The sequence below is a fragment of the Dama dama genome, chromosome 11, assembly GCF_033118175.1.
Source record: "Dama dama isolate Ldn47 chromosome 11, ASM3311817v1, whole genome shotgun sequence".
NCBI classification, from domain to species: Eukaryota; Metazoa; Chordata; class Mammalia; order Artiodactyla; family Cervidae; genus Dama; species Dama dama.
The window spans coordinates 102,808,206-102,818,760 of NC_083691.1; positions in this window are offsets into that span (position 1 = coordinate 102,808,206).

The following is a 10,555-nucleotide window of genomic DNA, read 5'->3' on the forward strand; positions in this document are numbered from 1 at the left end:
AGACTCTGCAGCTCCAGTGAGGCAGCCCCTGTTTAGCATTCCTGGTTAAAATTAACAATTTTATTTTATTTTATTTTTTTTAAATTTCCATTGCTGGATCATCCTCTGTGGACACAGCCGAAGCCGCCTCGCCGTCTTTTCTCTTCGGCCTCCGAGCCCGCAGCGGCCGGGCACGAGCGCGCGCGCGCGCGGTCGTCACGTGACCCAAAATTAACAATTTTAAACTCTTATTTTTCTAAATCTTTAACTATAACCACTTTTAGAATAATATTTTTATGTTTTCTAATAGGGCTTCCTCACCCCCGAAGGGCTCTGTGCCTATTAGGGCCTTAATGTGATCAGGTTCTTTATGCTGTTTTATGATTAGGGTATGATAAGCAATCATGCATATTAGTACCAAGGGCATAAACACATTTGCCAAACAAACTAAAATACCAGCAAAGGAGTTTAAGTTAAAACACTCCTTTCATCCTGGATAATCTCATAAAATACCACCACCCAGGAAACTTATTGGTTAACGTTCTAAATTGATTCTTATTTGGAAAGAGATCGGGGAAGGCCTTCTGCCTGTGTCACAGAAATTAGGGAGTAGTCTATTGAAGCAAGCATCAGAAAGACAGATATCATCTTTAAGGTGAGCGCCGGGGGGCAGCTTTTTGGAATCCCTGAAAACCTGATCCGCCTTGCCCGTCAGGTTTTCTCCCTCATGACCTTGTCATGGGTGGGATCTCGTGTGCTGGCTCCTGGCACTCATGAATCCAACCTGGGGTGGTGATCTGTTTCACTCTTGATAATATACATGTTTCGATGCTGTTCTCTTGAAACGTCCCACCCTCGCCTTCTCCCACAGAGTCCAAAAGTCTGTTCTGTACATCTGTGTCTCTTTTTCTGTTTTGCATATAGGGTTATCGTTACCATCTTTCTGAATTCCATATATATGTGTTAGTATACTGTATTGGTCTTTATCTTTCTGGCTTACTTCACTCTGTATAATGGGCTCCAGTTTCATCCATCTCATTAGAACTGATTCAAATGAATTCTTTTTAATGGCTGAGTAATATTCCATGGTGTATATGTACCACAGCTTCTTTACCATTTGTCTGCTGATGGGCATCTAGGTTGCTTCCATGTCCTGGCTATTATAAACAGTGCTGCAATGAACATAGGGAACCCACGTCTCTTATGTCTCCTGCATTGGCAAGCAAGTTCTTTACCACTAGTGACCCCTGGGAAGGCCCAGTGGACATGAGTTTGAACAAACTCTGGGAGATAGTAAAGGACAGGGAAGCCCGGTGTGCTGCAGTCCAGAGGGTCACAAAGAGTTGGACACGACTTAGTGACGGAACAACTTTGAGCCACATAAAACCTTCTAAGTATTTTTTCATGTTTAACTTCTGTATAACCTATTCCATTAACTTACTTCACATTTCCAACAAGCTATTAGCTTGTTTTGTTTTCTTTTATAACTGCTACCTTCATTCATTCATTCCTGGAATCCAAATCGTCTTAAACCCTTGTATAGTGGTGTGTGTATTTGTGTGTGTTCATGCTGGTGTTATGGAGGTGTAGATAAAATTGGTTTTATGAGGGAATCACAAAATTTCCATTCATACACACACACACACACATACACACACACACACACACTCACATGTATCTCCTTCCTCAAGCATGACATGTAAACACTGAACTTTGTAATTTCCTAGAAATTAAAATAAATGAGAACAAAAAAACTCATTTCATTTTATTAATTTATTTCAAAATAAACTTTACAAGGGGATAGGGGTTAGAACTGATAGATCTGGAGGACTAGCCACAACTCTAGGACCAAATGAGATTGTCACTACAGTAGTGATTACTGCAGTGTTTGTGTAATGATCTTCTGGTTGATGAACTCATGGAGGTGCTGGGATCATTGCACCCGGAAAGGGCATAGAAGTTCCACACCTTCTCTCTACACCATCCCTAAATATCTCTTTTATCTGGCACTTCTAGACTTCCATATACTATACTTCTATCAATCAAATTTATTTGAGGAGAGCTGCCCAGATGGGAGTAAAGGGATCCTCAAAAATTCACCTCCTCTCACAAAAACATCAAAATCATAAGTAATTGCAGAGCAAACTGGAACCTATCATATATCACATCTCAGCAACAAGACCTGGCCCCACCCAACAGCCAATAGCCTCCATTGCTGGGACACCCCAGGCCGAAAAACAAACTGAGTGTAAGACACAGCAGACAAGCTGTCTAAAGACTTTATGAGCCCACAGCCACCTCTAGACTTTCTCTCTAGACATAGTCCTGCCCATCAGAGGTCCAAGTCCTACTTTGACCCACCAGTCATCAAACACCTGCTCCTCCCACCAGGAAACCTGCAGAAGCGTCTAGACCAGACTCAAGCAGTCTGGTGTAACAGTCCAACAGTCCCGAGACCACTGGCTTCTAGCCATTGGGAGTGAGATGAGAGTCCACTGCTGGGACACAGAGGACATCTTCTACAGAGGACATCTCCTCCAAGGTTAAGAATCCTCACTAGCCTACTACTTACATAAAAATATAAACAGAAATTTAGACAAGATGAGGTGATGGAAGAATATGTTTCCGACAAAAGCATAAGGTAAAACCTCAGAAGAACAACAAAGTGATGTGGAAATAGGAAACCCACCGATGAAAGAGATCAGGGTAATGACAGTAAAGATAAAGAACTTGGGAGGAAAACAAATGTACAGAGTGAGAAATCATAAATTTTTAACAAACAATGATAAAATATAAAGACCAGTCAAGCAGAATTAAAGAATGCTATAAAGGAAATGAAAAATACACTAGAAGCATAAAGACTAGACTGAATGAGACAAAAGAATGAATCAGTGGGTCAGAAGAAAGAGAGGTAGAAATCACTGCAGCCAAACAGAAAACAAACAAGCAAAAAAGAATGAAAAGAGATGAGGAGAGTTTAAGAGTCCTCTGAGACAATATCAAGCATGCTAATATTCATATTATAGGGGTCCCAGGAGAAGAAGAGTGAGAGAAATGGCCTGAGAAAATATCTGTCATCAAAATGTTCTTTTTATTGAAATCACAACTCTTACTGATGGCTTTTTGAGTCTAAGTTTGTGATATGAACAATGGAGAATGATACTTAATATTCAAAGAAAATTTATAAATAATGTAGTACTTGTCATTTACCTTTAGAGGTTAAATGACTTATTGTTTTTCATTTTAAAGTAGTTTCTTACCATAGTGTTATTGTCAGTTACCACCTTATCACCAACAATGTGTACAAATTTGTAGAGTATTTAATTAAAAAAAATAGAATTTAGTTATGTGTAATGAACACATATGGACTTCTCAGGTGGCTCAGTGGTAAAGAATCTGCTTACCAATGCAAGAGATGTTGGTTCATCCCTGGGTGGGGAAGATACCTTGGAGAAGGAAATGGCAATCCACTCCAGTATTCTTGCCTGGAAAATCCCATGGACAGTGGAGCCTGGTGGGCTACAGTTCATGGGGTTGCAAGAGTCAGACATGACTTAGCGACTAAACCACCACCATGCATAATAAAATAGTGTGTGCATATCTATCTATCTATCTATACTATTGTATATATAACTAATGTATATATGCCAATTTATCTTAAAATAGCATATATGTGTATATAGACAGAAAGATGGATATATAGTCACTCACAGTCCCTGTCTCAATAAATGGTAACTGGTATAATTATTCCACCTTTCTATCATCATTGCCTGGCCATAGATTACAGCAGTTAAGAACATGATCTGGAAACAAACAAACAAACATGGCCTGAGAGGTCAGTTAGATTCCAGTTACAGGTTTTTCATTATATTTCTGTTTTGGAACATAGTCCTTTCTATTTGCTTACACACCTGTAAAATGGGGATGATAGCAGTGTCTACCTCTTTATATTGTTATAGAGATTACAGCTGAATATTAATATAATATTTTTATTGTGATGAAAGCTTATGAATCCATATACAATAATGAAGCCAGTAAAACTAGAATCCAGTTTGGCAGAACTTTCCAAATATGCAAACATTAGTCCCAGGTTAGGTTTGTTTCTCCTTACCTAAAACCATTTCTTATCTTCACCTTGCAGAATGTTTGATTTGTAGGTTTTTGTTTTTGTTTTTTCTTAAATCTCATAGGTATTCTTAGCCTAAGTTGCAAACAATATCCTTTTGATCCTTGCATCAGATGAATGGATGTTGGGTTTCTCACACATCATTTTTTTTCTTTACTATTTGTGTTTAGATTTTTATTTTTTTTTATTTTTTATTTTTTTATATATCAATAATTACTTTATTATTTTTTTTCAGTGGGTTTTGTCATACATTGATATGAATCGGCCATAGATTTACACGTATTCCCGATCCCGATTCCCCCTCCCACCTCCCTCTCCACCTGATTCCTCTGGGTCTTCCCAGTGCACCAGGCCCGAGTACTTGTTTCATGCGTCCCACCTGGGCTGGTGATCTGTTTCACCATAGAGAGTATACATGCTGTTCTTTTGAAATATCCCACCCTCACCTTCTCCCACAGAGTTCAAAAGTCTGTTCTGTATTTCTGTGTCTCTTTTTCTGTTTTGCATATAGGGTTATCGTTACCATCTTTCTAAATTCCATATATATGTGTTAGTATGCTGTAATGTTCTTTATCTTTCTGGCTTACTTCACTCTGTATAAGGGGCTCCAGTTTCATCCATCTCATTAGGACTGGTTCAAATGAATTCTTTTTAACGGCTGAGTAATATTCCATGGTGTATATGTACCACAGCTTCCTTATCCATTCATCTGCTGATGGGCATCTAGGTTGCTTCCATGTCCTGGCTATTATAAACAGTGCTGCGATGAACATTGGGGTGCACATGTCTCTTTCAGGTCTGGTTTCCTCAGTGTGTATGCCCAGAGGTGGGATTGCTGGGTCATATGGCAGTTCTATTTCCAGTTTTTTAAGAAATCTCCACACTGTTTTCCATAGCGGCTGTACTAGTTTGCATTCCCACCAACAGTGTAAGAGGGTTCCCTTTTCTCCACACCCTCTCCAGGATTTATTGCTTGTAGACTTTTGGATAGCAGCCATCCTGACTGGCGTGTAATGGTACCTCATTGTGGTTTTGATTTGCATTTCTCTGATAATGAGTGATGTTGAACATCTTTTCATGTGTTTGTTAGCCATCTGTATGTCTTCTTTGGAGAAATGTCTGTTTAATTCTTTGGCCCATTTTTTGATTGGGTCATTTATTTTTCTGGAATTGAGCTGCAGGAGTTGCTTGTATATTTTTGAGATTAATCCTTTGTCTGTTTCTTCATTTGCTATTATTTTCTCCCAATCTGAGGGCTGTGTTTTCACCTTACTTATAGTTTCCTTTGTAGTGCAAAAACTTTTAAGTTTCATTAGGTCCCATTTGTTTAGTTTTGCTTTTATTTCCAATATTCTGGGAGGTGGGTCATAGAGGATCTTGCTGTGATTTATGTCGGACAGTGTTTTGCCTATGTTCTCCTCTAGGAGTTTTATAGTTTCTGGTCTTACATTTAGATCTTTAATCCATTTTGAGTTTATTTTTGTGTATGGTGTTAGAAAGTGTTCTAGTTTCATTCTTTCACAAGTGGTTGACCAGCTTTCCCAGCACCACTTGTTAAAGAGGTTGTCTGTTTTCCATTGTATATCCTTGCCTCCTTTGTCAAAGATAAGGTGTCCATAGGTTCGTGGATTTATCTCTGGGCTTTCTATTCTGTTCCATTGATCTATATTTCTGTCTTTGTGCCAGTACCATACTGTCTTGATGACTGTGGCTTTGTAGTAGAGTCTGAAGTCAGGCAGGTGGATTCCTCCAGTTCCATTCTTCTTTCTCAAGATTACTTTGGCTATTCGAGGTTTTTTGTATTTCCATACAAATTGTGAAATTCTTTGGTCTAGTTCTGTGAAAAATACCGTTGGTAGCTTGATAGGGATTGCATTGAATCTATAGATTGCTTTGGGTAGAATAGCCATTTTGACAATATTGATTCTTCCAATCCATGAACACGGTATGTTTCTCCATCTGTTTGTGTCCTCTTTGATTTCTTTCATCAGTGTTTTATAGTTTTCTATGTATAGGTCTTTTGTTTCTTTAGGTAGATATACTCCTAAGTATTTTATTCTTTTTGTTGCAATTGTGAATGGTATTGTTTCCTTAATTTCTCTTTCTGTTTTTTCATTGTTAGTATATAGGAATGCAAGGGATTTCTGTGTGTTAATTTTATATCCTACAACTTTACTATATTCATTGATTAGCTCTAGTAATTTTCTGGAAGAGTCTTTAGGGTTTTCTATGTAGAGGATCATGTCATCTGCAAACAGTGAGAGTTTCACTTCTTCTTTTCCTATCTGGATTCCTTTTACTTCTTTTTCTGCTCTGATTGCTGTGGCCAAAACTTCCAACACTATGTTGAATAGTAGTGGTGAGAGTGGGCATCCTTGTCTTGTTCCTGATTTCAGGGGAAATGTTTTCAATTTTTCACCATTGAGGGTGATGCTTGCTGTGGGTTTGTCATATATAGCTTTTATTATGTTGAGGTATGTTCCTTCTATTCCTGCTTTTTGGAGAGTTTTAATCATAAATGAATGTGGATTTTGTCAAAGGCTTTCTCTGCATCTATTGAGATAATCATATGGTTTTTATCTTTCAATTTGTTAATGTGGTATATTACATTGATTGATTTGCAGATATTAAAGAATCCTTGCATTCCTGGGATAAAGCCCACTTGGTCATGGTGTATGATTTTTTTAATATGTTGTTGGATTCTGTTTGCTAGAATTTTGTTAAGGATTTTTGCATCTATGTTCATCAGTGATATTGGCCTGTAGATTTCTTTTTTTGTGGCATCTTTGTCTGGTTTTGGAATTAGGGTGATGGTGGCCTCACAGAATGAGTTTGGAAGCTTACCTTCATCTTCAATTTTCTGGAAGAGTTTGAGTAAGATAGGTGTTAGCTCTTCTCTAAATTTTTGGTAGAATTCAGCTGTGAAGCCATCTGGTCCTGGGCTTTTGTTTGCTGGACGATTTTTGATTACAGTTTCGATTTCCTTGCTTGTGATGGGTCTGTTAAGATCTTCTATTTCTTCCTGGTTCAGTTTTGGGAAGTTATACTTTTCTAAGAATTTGTCCATTTCATCCAAGTTGTCCGTTTTATTGGCATAGAGCTGCTGGTAGTAGTCTCTTATGATCCTTTGTATTTCAGTGTTGTCTGTTGTGATCTCTCCATTTTCATTTCTAATTTTGTTAATTTGGTTCTTCTCTCTGTTTCTTAATGAGTCTTGCTAATGGTTTGTCAATTTTGTTTATTTTTTCAAAAAACCAGCTTTTAGATTTGTTGATTTTTGCTATGGTCTCTTTAGTTTTTTTTGCATTTATTTCTGCCCTGATTTTTAAGATTTCTTTCCTTCTGCTAACCCTGGGGTTCTTCATTTCTTCCTTCTCTCATTGCTTTAGGTGTATAGAATTAGGTTATTTATTTGGTTTTTTTCTTGTTTCTTGATGTAAGCCTGTAATGCTATGAACCTTCCCCTTAGCACTGCTTTTACAGTGTCCCATAGGTTTTGGGTTGCTCTGTTTTCATTTTCATTCATTTCTACACATATTTTGATTTCTTTTTTGATTTCCTCTATGATTTCTTGGTTATTCAGAAGCGTGTTATTTAGCCTCCATATGTTTGAATTTTTAATAATTTTTTTCCTGTAATTGAGATCTAATCTTACTGCACTGTGGTCAGAAAAGATGACTGGAATGATTTCAATTTTTTTGCATTTTCCAAGACCAGATTTATGGCCCAGGATGTATTCTATTCTGGAGAAGGTTCCGTGTGCACTTGAGAAAAAGGTGAAGTTGATTGTTTTGGGGTGAAATGTCCTATAGATATCAATTAGGTCTAGCTGGTCCATTGTGTCATTTAAGGTTTGTGTTTCCTTGTTAATTTTCTGTTTAGTTGATCTATCTATAGTTGTGAGTGGGGTATTAAAGTCTCCCACTATTATTGTGTTACTATTAATTTCCTCTTTCATACTCGTTAGTGTTTGCCGTACATATTGCGGTGCTCCTATGTTGGGTGCATATATATTTATAATTGTTATATCTTCTTTTTTGATTGATCCTTTGTTCATTATGTAGTGTCCTTCTTTGTCTCTTTTCACAGCCTTTATTTGAAAGTCTATTTTATCTGATATGAGTATTGCAACTCCTGTTTTCTTTTGGTCTCCGTTTGCGTGAAATATTTTTTTCCAGCCCTTCACTTTTAGTCTGTATGTGTCTCTTGTTTTGAGGTGGGTCTCTTGTAGACAGCATATATAGGGGTCTTGTTTTTGTATCCATTCAGCCAATCTTTGTCTTTTGGTTGGGGGATTCAACCCATTTACATTTAGGGTAATTATTGATAGGTGTGGTCCCGTTGCCATTTACTTTGTTTTGGGTTCACGTTTATACAACCTTTCTGTGTTTCCTGTCTAGAGAAGATCCTTTAGCATTTGTTGAAGAGCTGGTTTGGTGGTGCTGAATTCTCTCAGCTTTTGCTTATCTGTAAAGCTTTTGAATTCTCCTTCATATCTGAATGAGATCCTTGCTGGATACAGTAATCTAGGTTTTAGGTTATTCTCTTTCATTACTTTCAGTACGTCCTGCCATTCCCTTCTGGCCTGGAGGGTTTCTATTGATAGATCAGCTGTTATCCTTATGGGAATCCCTTTGTGTGTTATTTGTTGTTTTTCCCTTGCTGCTTTTAATATTTGTTCTTTGTGTTTGATCTTTGTTAATTTGATTAATATGTGTCTTGGTGTGTTTTGCCTTGGGTTTATCCTGTTTGGGACTCTCTGGGTTTCTTGGACTTGGGTGGCTATTTCCTTCCCCATTTTAGGGAAGTTTTCAGCTATTATCTCCTCGAGTATTTTCTCATGGCCTTTCTTTTTGTCTTCTTCTTCTGGAACTCCTATGATTCGAATGTTGGGTTGTTTCACATTGTCCCAGAGGTCCCTGTGGTTGTCCTCATTTCTTTTGATCCTTTTTTCTTTTTTCCTCTCTGCTTCATTTATTTCCACCATTTTATCTTCTACTTCACTTATCCTATCTTCTGCCTCCGTTATTCTACTCTTGGTTCCCTCCAAAGTGTTTTTGATCTCATTCATTGCATTATTCACTTTTAATTGACTCTTTTTTATTTCTTCTAGGTCTTTATTAAACATTTCTTGCATCTTTTCAATCTTTGTCTCCAGGCTATTTATCTGTAACTCCATTTTGTTTTCAAGATTTTGGATCATTTTTATTATCATTATTCTAAATTCTTTTTCAGGTAGATTCCCTATCTCCTCCTCTTTTGTTTGCCTTGGTGGGCATTTTTCATGTTCCTTTACCTATTGGGTCTTTCTTTGCCTTTTCATCTTGTTTAGATTGCTGTGTCTGGAGTGGGCTTTCTGCATACTGGAGGTCTGTGGTTCCTTTTTATTGTGGAGGATTTACCCAGTGGGTGGGGTTAGACGATTGGCTTGTCAAGGTTTCCTGGTTAGGGAAGCTTGCGTCAGTGTTATGGTGTGTGGAACTTGATTTCTTCTGTTTGGAGAGCAATGGAGTGCCCAGTAATAAGTTTTGAGATGGGTCTATATGTTAGGTGTGACCTTGGGCAGCCTGTATGTTGACGTTCAGGGCTATGTTCCTGCATTGCTGGAGAACTTGCGTGGTGTGCCTTGCTCTAAAACTTATTGGCTCTTGGGTGGTGGTTGGTTTCAGTGTAGGTATGGAGGCTTTTGGACGGTCACTTATTACTTAAAGTTCCATGTAGTCAGGAGTTTTCTGGTGTTCTCAGGTTTTGGGTGTAAGTCTCCTACCTCTGGATTTCAGTTTTATTCTTCCTGTAGTCTCAGGACTTCTCCAACTATACAGCCCTGATAAGAAAACTTCTAGGTTAATGGCAAAAAGATACTCCCCCGTTAGGGACACCCAGAGAGTTTCACAGAGTTACATGAAGAAGAGCAGAGGGAGGAGGGAGATAGAGATGAGCAGGAGGAGAAAAAAGGGGACTCAAGAGGAGAGAGACAGATCTACGCAGCTGTCTGTTCCCAGCGTGTTCTCCGTAGCACAGTCACCTACAAAGATTCACAGAATTGGATTGGGAAGAGAAGGGGAAAGGAGGAAATAGAGGTGTTCTGAGGTAGAAAACAGAGAGTCAAGATTGGGAGAGAATAATCTTCGGTTTAAAAATAGGGCTTCTCTTTTTTTTTTTTTGTAAGGTTATAGTGTATTGAAAATTAAAATTAAGGAGTAGTAGAGGAGTACTAGAGGACTTTAAAAGAAATAAGAGAAAAAGAAAAATAGAAAATAGAAGAGAAAAAGGAAAGAAAAAAAGAAAAAAGAAAAAAAAAGAAAAAGAAAAAAAAAAGAAAGAAAGAAAAAAAAAATTTTTTTTCCCCTAATTAAAAAAATTGTAAAAATCTATGGAAATGAAAGTTAAGGAGTAATGGGGGAGTAATAGGGGATTTTAAAGGAAAATAAAAGAGAAAGAATAAAAAAT